At 36.8% G+C, this 12,201-nt stretch overlaps 2 long non-coding RNA genes across 3 annotated transcripts in view; one reads left to right on the top strand and one right to left on the bottom strand.

Moving 5' to 3' along the window:
- Positions 1-12,201, bottom strand: part of LOC127867517 (uncharacterized) — a 64,321-nt gene that overhangs the window by 43,872 nt on the left and 8,248 nt on the right. The gene's annotated exons all lie outside the window — the stretch shown is intronic.
- The window catches only part of LOC127867518 (uncharacterized), a 49,121-nt gene continuing 46,572 nt past the window's right edge, over positions 9,653-12,201 (top strand). The window contains exon 1 of the long non-coding RNA XR_008043529.1: positions 9,653-9,797. This is a non-coding gene — a long non-coding RNA (uncharacterized LOC127867518). The remainder of the gene's footprint in view (positions 9,798-12,201) is intronic.

Here is a 12,201-nt window from a genome sequence, read left to right as displayed (position 1 = left end):
ACTGTATCACTCAATGCTCTCTATCAAATGACAGCGAGTATTAATTTCTGCTGTGAAGTTTACAACCGAGACAGCACGCAGGCTTGGAGAGCAGTCCACAACTACTACCAGTACAATCTTTCTGTCCTAGTTTTCAGTCAGCCAAGTAGAGTACGCTGTGATAGTTCATGGCATGTCACTCATATGCTAATGAGCAGGTTAGCTCCGCCCAGAAAAAGAAAGTAGTCCTGTCTGGCCTATAAGCTAAACAGACGGCTATTTCACAATAATCAATACATGTAGTTGGTTGTAAAGTGTTCTGAATTAAGGTTGTAACAGCTTAATCATTTGTTTTAACCTGGCATTATTCAAGTCCTGTTTATACCTTATCTATTTAGGTAAAATATACAACCCTGACATGATCATGTACTTGCAACTATTGCACAAGAGCCCTGCAAGGCCATGTTGACAATGATTTCAGAGTATTTTGCAATATTGTTAGCCTTGGATAGTTTTCCCGCCAACTGTTAAGGGAAGGGCATTGTCACAAAACTACTTGCGGCTGTGATTGTCATGTTTGCTATGAACATTAAACAGACATAATACCACAAGTATTTCAGTATCTTCGTATTTTACACACCACAATTTCCTTGTTGTTGTGATTCTTATATAGCACAGGTATAATAAACATGAATTATTCATGGCAAACAGAATAATAGTGAGTTTTTATAATGTGACATTTTATGTAACAGTTGGTTCCATATTGTGACAGTTTATGTAATAGTTGGTTCCAGTGAATATTATTGATGTTAAAAACAAAATGTAGCAAGTAAAAACCATTCTAGTTAAGTATATCATGTGGAAAAACAGTAGTGTGATCTCCCATCCAGCTCTATAAGTTGAACCTAAGTTAATTTGATTTTGAAATCACTTTTATTCTCAATTTTAAAGTATTTGTTAGAAAAACAACAACCCTAATTTCCCAACTTTAGTCAAACCCCATCACAAGTAACATCACAAGTCATAAAACATATTATTCTCACCAAAATTGCTGAGTTGTAGCCATTATGTTTTATAATTCCTTTAAATATGGGGGCGCAAAGGGATGGTAATCAGACAAACAGATTACAGCCCTATCGATGTTACCATATCAAAAAGACTTTGGGGGCTCATAGAAGTAAGACGTAAGAATACAGAATAGACAAACAACCAAGAAATAAGTAAAGTGTTGGCATATATACAGGCTGCACTGGTGATAATGCCCATAATAAATGGGGTATATGAAGAATAATGTAGTTTGGTAGTTTATACCAAGTGTAACTCAAAAGTAAAGCAAATGTTGAATATTCTGATTTAAAAACTTTTTTATTCTTAAAGTTATTTCTGAAAATTGTTTGTTGAATAAGGACCTGGTTCAAATTCAGGACTGTCTTCCTCCTGCTTCTTTGTCTCTATTCACCAACCAAATCTTTAACTTAGAAATATTCATAACAAGAGATGTGTTTGTCAATAACACAATGCCCCCTACTGCGCCGCTTTGATCTTTTATATCATTTGGCAGGTACAGATAATAATCTCCCTTTATAGCTTATTACTTCCCTTGGATTTGTTTTTTGACCTTTGACCTTGAAGGATGACCTTTTACCACTCAAAATGTGCAGCTCCATGAGATACACATGCATGCCAAGTATCAAGTTGCTATCTGAAGCGACATAAAAGTTATGAGCATTTTTCGAAACCTAAACGGAAAGTGTGACGGACAGACAGACAGACAGACAGACAGACGGACAGTTCAATCACTTCCTTTGGGGGCATAAAAATGTAATATGCTAAATATTCTGGAATCTTGAGTCTAACATGACATTTCAAACCTTAAAGAACATCATTCTTGATAAAGATCAGCGTGGTTCCAGTGCCCCAGATAATTATTTGGGAAATAGGGTTTTCACCCATTGATTTTAAAAAATAGGGTGATTTCGGTCTTGAAATAGGGTGAAATGAGTTATAAAAATATATACTTTAAAATCTGTGCTGCTTTTGTTTGAATAAAAGCCAATCTTGGTCACTTCAACGTATCCATTCAGATTCAGATTACTTCTGTTGAAGCTGCACACTTGTATTGATTCAATAAAACTTTAAACTGTTATAATTAACTGTCATAAACTGATGTTTCATACCATCTTTAATTCTTTAAACTGTGCATAATATAAACTTCAAACTTAGAAAATCGATAACAATGCTTTCTTGGTTTAAAAAGTTTGCGTTACAATCGCGGACGTCTTTCCATCTCTCTTAGACATTTTTATTTCGCATTGTTATAGAAACTGAAAGTACGGACACTTTACAAATATATGCACAAAGAGTGACGGATTAAATCAGATTGAAAACGCATGTTTGTCATAAATAATTTGGTCAGATGCTGTAATTAACTATGAAATCTAGTCCGCAGAGCGTTTGAATAATTTTGACTGTTTTCCTGCTCCTTCATTCAGACGCTTGCTGAATAAAAGCGACGTCCCATTACGATAATAATTGCAAAGAGGATATACAAAATTGAGCAAAGAATTGTATCGTACGCATCGAATTTTAGGATTGTGCGTAAAAGTCAAAATGGTTGCGTTTTCAATACGCATGATATTGTATTTCTTTGCGTTTTTACACATTTTAATAGGGTGAAAGACGCATATACGCAGCTTATCTGGGGCACTGGGTTCTGACATGAATAGCCTGCATATTTTCAAACTCTGAATCAAGATTATTGATTCTAAATATATTCCTTATTTTAAGTTTAAGAATTGCTTGGTTAATATGGGCCCAGGTCAACAAGTTATCGATTAATTATCTGCATACCAAATATGAAGGTTACATTTGAAGCGACATTGAAATTATGAGCATTTTTTAAAACCTAAACGCAGATTTCGAAACCTAAATGCGTACCCTAAGTTCAAGGTCAAAGGGGTCAAAAATTGTGTGCATATGGAGAGGCCTTGTCCATATACATATGCATACAAAATATTAAGGTTACATATGAAGCGACATAGAAGTTTTGAGCATTTTTGCGAAACCTAAACGCAGATTTTGAAACCTAAACGCTGACCCTAAGTTCAAGGTCAAAGGGGTCAAAAATTGTGCGTGTATGGAAAGCCTTGTCCAAATACACATGCAAACCAAATATGAAGGTTACATCTGAAGCGACCAAGAAGTTGTGATCATTTTTCGAAAACTAAACGCAGAATTCCAACCTAAACACGGACCCTAAGTTCAAGGGCAAGGTAAAAGGGGTAAAAAATTGTGTGCGTATGGAAAGGCCTTGTCCATATACACATGCATACCAAATATCAGGGGGTTTTTTTAGAGAAAGGGGAAGACGCTGGACGCTGGGTGAAAGGGGAAAAAAGAGTGCGAAAGAGACATATTAGGGGAAAAAATAAAAACTGTTCATTTCAATGTCTATAACTCATCAAAAGAGGCTTGTCTCTGTCCTTTTTGTTCTTAAACACATTTAACACGTATTAAAGTCAAAGTCCGTAATAAAGTTGCAGGTGTAGATCTAATAATGGGAAATGTTTTCAACTATATTTCTGTACTGGGGCCGGGGGACGATGTCAATTTTGTGATTTCAATTTCATGATGAATGGGTTGACGATCTTGATCAGCTACAGTATTGGAAGGGAAAGGTCAAAGGAGCGGCAGCTGCCGATTGTCTACTTTCACTTTCACAATGTTCGATGTTGATTACCTCAGAATCCTGCTGGGTTATAACGGTTTTCGATGATTCTTTCTTAGAAAATGCCTCGATGCGTTCAGTATCTTCCGAGTCCGAATGTTTTATTTTGTTTGTGTAAGAACGCCAATTGTGACTGACATTTTTTTCTGTTTTCACGTTTATATCTTGGCTTGCATATAGCCCGGATGAAAATTCGACTGGTTTCCGGTATTTAATTGACGAAACACCCTTCTTGCGCAAGACCGGCATCCAGTAAAATAGTCACATGATTATTACGATTAGTTGCCCAGTTTACATGACGTAATTTAAGAGCTATATTTAGAATAACTGGGATTCCCAGCTTTTTTGTGTTCGTCTGGAGAGAGAGAGAGCGAGATCGTTGTCCATGGTGCAAATTGGATAATTGTCGAATGCCCAAAGGAAAAATAAACATTTCTTTGAGAAAAAATATTAAATATTGGTGAAAAATTATATTTTTGGTGGGGAAATTGTATTTTGAGGGGAAAAATTCTGTTAGGGGAAGACGCCGAATATCGGCGTCACTTTCTTAGTAAAAAAAAACCCTGAATATGTAGGTTACATCTGATGGGACATAGAAATTATGAGCATTTTTCTAAACGTTAACGCGGATTTTGAAACCTAAACATGGACCCTAAGTTCAAGGTCAAGGTCAAAGGGGTCAAAATTTGTGTGTTTGGAAAGGCATTGTCCATATACACATGCATACCAAATATGAAGGTTACATCTGAAGCAACATAGAAGTTATGAGCATTTTTTTTTAAAGTGTGACGGACAGATAGACAGACGTACAGTGCGATCACTTTAATTATGCCCACCTTAAGGGGCATAAAAAGCAATTCCATTTGGAAACACTTGATAGTCATACAGAGTGTTAAGATAATGAACATGTCAATTTTCCCCTGAGCCTGCCCTAGGCCCCCCCGCCCCAAAAAAGAAGGTCCGTTTCGGGTCGCCCGAGTGTGTCTCCCGGATTGGCGCCGACCCTCATTTTTTTATTGGGGTCGCCAAAAATTTTATTTTTTTTTAAGATTTTTTGTTTCATTTTTGTTCATATAAGATGTAATATCAAGCAAACAAAGCATATATATACACATGTATTTCTTATTAAAAGCTTTAGTAGCCTTCCATTTTAGTACCCCCACCCCCCAAAACAAAACAAGGGCTGTTTGTAAAATATGCAATGCCCCCCATATGGGCTCTCCGTTGTAGTGACAGCCATTGTGTGAATATGCTTTTTGTCACTGTGACCTTGACCTTTGACCTAGTGACCTGAAAATCAATAGGGGTCATCTGCCAGTCATGATCAATGTACCTTTGAAGTTTCATGATCCTAGCCATAAGCGTTCTTGAGTTATCATCCGGAAACCATTTTACTATTTCGGGTCACCGTGACCTTGACCTTTGACCTTGTGACCTAAAAATCAATAGGGGTCATCTGCGAGTCATGATCAATCTACCTATCAAGTGTCATGATCCTAGGAATAAGTGTTCTTCAGTTATCATCCGGAAACCATTTTACTATTTCGGGTCACCGTGAACTAGACCTTTGACCTAGTGGCCTCAAAATTGATAGGGGTCATATGCGAGTCATGATCAATGTACCTATGAAGATTCATGATCCTAGGCATAAGCGTTCTTGAGTTATCATCCGGAAACCATTTTACTATTTCGGGTCACCGTGACCTTGACCTTTGATATAGTGACCTGAAAATCAATAGGGGTCAACTGTGAGTCATGATCAATCTACCTATCAAGTTTCATGATCCTAGGCATAAGCGTTCTTGAGTTATCATCTGGAAACCATTTTACTATTTCGGGTCACCGTGACCTTGCCCTTTGATATAGTGACCTGAAAATCTATAGGGGTCAACTGCGAGTCATGATCAATCTACCTATCAAGTTTCATGATCCTAGGCATAAGCGTTCTTGAGTTATCATCCGGAAACTATTTTACTATTTTGGGTCACCGTGACCTTGACCTTTGACCTAGTGACATGAAAATCAATAGGGGTCATCTGTCAGCCATTATCAATCTACCTACGAAGTTTCATGATCCTAGGCATAAGCTATCTTGAGTTATCATTCGGAAACCATTTTACTATTTTGGGTCACTGTGACCTTGACCTTTGACCTAATGACCTGAAAATCAATAGGGGTCCTCTGCCAGTCATGATCAATCTACCTATCAAGTTTCATGATCCTAGGCCTAAGCGTTCTTGAGTTATCATCCGGAAACCATTTTACTATTTCTGGTCACTGTGACCTTGACCTTTGACCTAGTGACCTGAAAATCAATAGGGGTCATCTGCGAGTCATGATCAATCTACCAATCAAGTTTCATGATCCTAGGCCTAAGCATTCTTGAGTTATCATCCGGAAACCATTTTACTATTTCGGGTCACCGTGACCTTGACCTTTGACCTTGTGACCTCAAAATCGATAGGGGTTATCTGCCAGTCATGATCAATGTACCTATAAAGTTTCATGATCCTAGGCATAAGCATTCTTGAGTTATCATCTGGAAACCATTTTACTATTTCGGGTTGCCGTGACCTTGACCTTTGACCTAGTGACATGAAAATCAATAGGGGTCATCTGTCAGCCATTATCAATCTACCTACGAAGTTTCATGATCCTAGGCATAAGCTATCTTGAGTTATCATTCGGAAACCATTTTACTATTTTGGGTCACTCTGACCTTGACCTTTGACCTAATGACCTGAAAATCAATAGGGGTACTCTGCCAGTCATGATCAATCTACCTATCAAGTTTCATGATCCTAGGCCTAAGCGTTCTTGAGTTATCATCTGGAAACCATTTTACTATTTCTGGTCACTGTGACCTTGACCTTTGACCTAGTGACCTGAAAATCAATAGGGGTCATCTGCGAGTCATGATCAATCTACCAATCAAGTTTCATGATCCTATGCCTAAGCGTTCTTGAGTTATCATCCGGAAACCATTTTACTATTTCGGGTCACCGTGACCTTGACCTTTGACCTTGTGACCTCAAAATCTATCGGGGTTATCTGCCAGTCATGATCAATGCACCTATAAAGTTTCATGATCCTAGGCGTAAGCATTCTTGAGTTATCATCTGGAAACCATATTACTGTTTCGAGGCGCTGTGACCTTGACCTTTGACCTAGTGACCTTAATATCAATAGGGGTCATCTGCCAGTCATGATCAATGTACCTATGAAGTTTCATGATCCTAGCAGTGTTTTTTTTCACCATTTGGGAATGGGGCCGGGTCCCTTTGGATTGGGAAAATTCGCTGCGTTTTGACTAACATTGGGAAATTAGTATTGTTGTTGTTTTACTCACAAATGCTTCAAAATTGAGGATCCAAGTGTGCCCATTATTATATTTACTAAGGATGATCTTATATGGATGGGAGATGAATAAAATATTGATCTAAAAAAAAAAAAAAAAAAATTTTGTTTTTTGTTCCATTGGGAATTTTTAGAAATATATATATTTTTCCATTGAATGAAAAGAAAAACACTGCCTAGGCGTAAGCATTCTTGAGTTATCATCTGGAAACCATTTTACTGTTTCGAGTCACTGTGACCTTGACCTTTGACCTAGTGACCTGAAAATTAATAGGGGTCCTCTGCCAGTCATGATCAATGTACCTATGAAATATCATGATCCTAGGCCTAAGCATTCTTGAGTTATCATCCGGAAACCATTTTATTATTTCGAATCACTGTGACCTTGAACTTTGACCTAGTGATCTGAAAAATCAATAGGGGTCATCTGCCAGTCATAATCAATCTACCTATGAAGTTTCATGACCCTAGGCCTAAGCATTCTTGAGTTATCATCCGGAAACCATCTGGTGGATGGACCAACCATCGGACGGACCGATGTACCCAGAGCTACAGATAAGCTGCGTATTTGCGTAAATACGCAATAAAAAATAGGTGGATACGCAATTTTTTCAAAATCTGTGCGTACCGGTACGCAAAACAAATCGCCGATACCCAATTCGAGCCGCCTTCTATGCGTAATGAAAAATCCCGTTTTGTTTTGGCCGTTTTGAATCGAGTCTTAATCGACAAGCGCTTGTTTTTATCTGGTAACGTATTTACCAATCGTTTAGATGATAACAAATGCGAGTCAAACAAAATGGCGTCTCGAGGCAGACGAAAAGTTGCGCAAAAAAAACAAAAAACATTTAGATTCCTTTGTTGTGGTAAATTAATCTAAATATCAAAAACAATTGCAATGGGCATAGTTGATGACTATAATGAATTTTGTTTGGGGCATTTTCGGTCAAAATACACTATATTATACTACCACAATACCGTTCCAAACCCCTATGATGGGGTGTGTTGGGTTTCTAAAACAAAAGTACTGGCCCATATTACTGGAACAAAAACAAGTAGAAACACATTCGATGAGTGGGTTGAGAAATTCCCTTGTCTTCAGATTGTTGAATCTGATAGCAGAAAGATGGAACAACCTATACTGCGATTGAATACATAACAGTGACTTTATGTAGGTACGGTTTTGAGAAGCTAAATTCTTGTTTTATTGCAAATACCCAATTCACTTGTTTGTTTTGGTACAAATACCCAATTATTTTTGATATGAGCGGGCATCATACTTTTGGATACCCAATCACGTTTTCCATTACCCAATTCATTCTTATTTTGAAGGGTATTACCCAATTACCCCAAAAAGCTTATCTGTAGCTCTGGATGTATCGACCGCCATGTGCAAAACAATATACCCCCTCTTCTCCGAAGGGGGGCATAATAAAATCCCTACCTACCAACCCTGTTTTTTTTCCCAAGGAGACCAGAAACTGACCTATTTTTTATTTTGGCCCTATCACCTGCTATTGCAAGTACAGAAACTGTACAGGAACAGTTGACAGTTTGTTATTATTCATTGTTAATTGACCAATACATTGAATACTTATATCCACAGTCTTCTGCAATTGCCAAATATGTTTGTAATGTACTGTTTCTATTCACTGTTTACAACAGAAGAGTTTATGTAAATCTTTCTTGTAAAACTGGTAATTTTAAGCCAGGAGGTACCTCAGTAATTCTTCATGATTGTAAGCAAAATACAAGCTTCTAAGTAATTCTGCATGATTGAAAGTAAAATACTACTGCAAACATCATACGATGCCAAACATTTAATGTCCTACTTTGATGTTAGTCAACATTTTAAAGTGCAATTCTCTGGGAAGAACGTGTGCACACAGTGACATATATGGCTCTGAATGTTTCCAAAATTTACTGGTGAATGAATCGTCTGGAACCTGCACCTAAACACAACTTCATCTGGCATTATTATGTATTGTAAAATATACAGAACAGAAGTGAACACACAACGTTTGAACATGAATATCACAAAAGGTTGTTTTAAGGTCATGCTTGTATTTTTAGACATTTAGCATTTAACCAAACAGGACAAATAGCAGGGAAGGACTATTTTGTTTCATCAGGAAATGTAGAACACCATACTAAAGTCACTGGTACAAGGGGACAATTTCAAGCCTGAAGTTTGCAGGACAGATCAAAGTTTGAAGGTCCCCAATACACACACAAGTGATGTTTCTGTTATGATCAAACATCAACACTGTTGTTTACTATTCACATCCCCCAGTGGTGAGGTCATGGTTGTCCAGACATCATAGACCTGAAGATTTATGAACATAAATTACAAGGACACTGTCTAAAGCCATCCCACACGCTTTGAATTGACAGTTCCGAAGGTGTGATCCAAGTTGTCATAATATCATGTTGATAGTTTTTTTTTATATTTAAGTAGATGATAAGAACAATACTGGTTCTCCTGATATAGTTTCTGGAGATAAATTATTTGCTATTTTGAACAACCCCCCAGACAGTCAATACAGAAAGCAGACTAACAAAAACAGAAGCTCACAAACAATGACTAACCAACAGTCATCACTCCCCCTATTAATGAATTTTGTGGTTAGATCACACAATTACTGTAGTCAGGTGATTTAATCATAGTGTAATTAAACATTGCAGGCAAACTGTCTTGTCTGATTTGGAAGTGTTACTGTAAACAATACACCAGGTAATGAAAATATTGTATCTATTTATCATTCCAGCAACCACAAATTTATTATCAATTATATAGTAGCAGGAATTTAATTGTTCACAATATTGTTGTACTATTATCATGGAAAGTTAGCTCCAAGGTGGTAAATATTGCAATTACGCTCTACTGAATGGAATTTTCACAGCTTTTAAATCAATTCAGCGATCAATAGAGCAGCACTCCTTTGATTTTAAAAGACCAAAAGGTTATTCAATAATTTAAGGTCACCAAACACACACCCTGCTGTATTCAATGTCTGTTTTGTTTGTTTTGTCGTTGAGGATTTATACCTCAAAACAGACCAACAGCAAAATGTGTTTAGCCCCATGAATAATCATGTTGCTAATGGAATAAACCAATATAATCATGATTACTTTAATTGTAGCCTTTTGGATTAATGATTATTTAATACTTATAAATATTAAAGACAACATATATATCGTCCAATTACAGTTTGTAGTTTTACTCTTTAGTTCACTGAAATATGATAACAGTTTTTATCATAAACGCTCTTGGATGTGATAGAGACTAAAAACTGTTATCTAAAATTGATTCAAACTTGCAGGATATAATAGGCATTCATTAAAGGGATCTTTTCACGCTTTGGTAAATTGACAAAATTGAAAAAAGTTGTTTCAGATTCGCAAATTTTCGTTTTAGTTATGATATTTGTGAGGAAACAGTAATACTGAACAATTACCATGGTCTAATATAGCCATTATATGCATCTTTTGACGATTTAAAAACCTAAAAACTATAAAGCGTTGCAACGCGAAACGATTGAATAATTTGGAGAGTTCTGTATTTGTCGTTAAATTTTGTGAAACTACGAAGATTGCTTATATAAGGTATAAATTACATCAAGTACGTGTACTCGGCGGAATAGCTCAGTAGGCTAGAGCGTTTTTACTTCAGGACTCTGGCAGGACTCCAGGGGTCACTGGTTCGAAACCTGTTCCGGGCAATGTTCTTTTCCTTTTTTTAATTTTATTCTTGATTTTTTACTGGAGCTTTTACGATCCAATGTTTACATTCATCGATATAAAGCATTTAATGAATAAGTTAAAAAATGCCAAAATCTGTGAAAAGGCCCCTTTAAGAACAGTACAGGTTTTTACATTTTTTGTAAGGGATACAGAAAAATCTTTAAGGAACTTTTCTGTTTACAGGATAAAGCTCTTATTTCTTTTAACTTAATGGCAGGTAATAAAACTCCAGAAACTATTTCAAGAGAAAATTTCAAGAATCTGAGATATGTAAAACTGTTAGTCATGATGCTAAAAGTCAACGTGTATGTTTCAAAGTTAACAAGAGATGTGTTTGTCAGAAACACAATGCCCCATATTGCGCTGCTTTGAAATAATATTTCAATATATCATCTGGCAGGGTTAGAAATAATCTCCCTTTTAAAGCTTATTACTTCCCTTGGATTGTTTACTTGGACTTTTGACCTTGAAAAATGACCTTGACCTTTCACCACTCAAAATGTGCAGCTTCATGAGATACACATGCATGCCAAATATCAAGTTGCTATCTTCATTATTGCAAAAGTTATCACAAAACTTTACCCAAGGTTAAAGTTTTGGGACAGACAGGCCAAAAACATTATGCCCACGATCATTCGATTCTGGGGGGCATAAAAAGTTCCTGCATCATGTGAGAACCAGGAGTATGTGCCAGTACCCTGACCCAAAAAACTTACTGGACACACAAAAGCTGGGAGGAATTTTGATTTACAGCTGCGCTTTCCTGATATTTAGCTTTTGCTTAGATATATGTGTCTTCTTCTGATAAGACTGGGCATAATACATGTGCGTAAAGTGTCGTCCCAGATTAGCTTGTGCAGTCCGCACAGGCTAATCAGGGACGACACTTTCCGCCTAAACTTGATTTTCAGTAAGAAGGGACTTCCTTCAAACTAAAAAATACCATTAAAGCAAAAAGTGTTGTCCGCACAGGCTAATCTGGGACGACACTTTATGCACATGAATTAAGCCCAGTTTCCTCAGAACAAGACACATATTATTAAACTTGGATGTAGTCTTGGGTTGAAGGGAGTATTAGAAGTATGCGGAGGAAAACACATCTGCTGCGTATTGTGTCCATCAGCAACTTCCCTTTATCCATTATGTTATATAGCTAACGCCTCCGATGTTAGCACGTTTAGTTTGAGGATTCTTCTACCAAGATTTACAGCGATAAAGTTAGAAATGTTCCGTATGACTTTGCAAAAATTAACAGGAACCGCAAACTAAACATTCTAATCCAACTCCGCAGACGCTTATTTCTATTTTAACGTGTTTTCGCGACCATCGAAAATTAGCTAGTATTGCAATGGATAAATAAGATATCAAAATAAACAATATGCAATTTAAAGCTT

This window comes from Dreissena polymorpha, chromosome 2, assembly GCF_020536995.1.
Source record: "Dreissena polymorpha isolate Duluth1 chromosome 2, UMN_Dpol_1.0, whole genome shotgun sequence".
Classification (NCBI taxonomy): Eukaryota; Metazoa; Mollusca; class Bivalvia; order Myida; family Dreissenidae; genus Dreissena; species Dreissena polymorpha.
The sequence above is the reverse complement of the archived record's forward strand: the minus strand, read 5'-3'. Positions and strand labels throughout refer to the sequence as shown.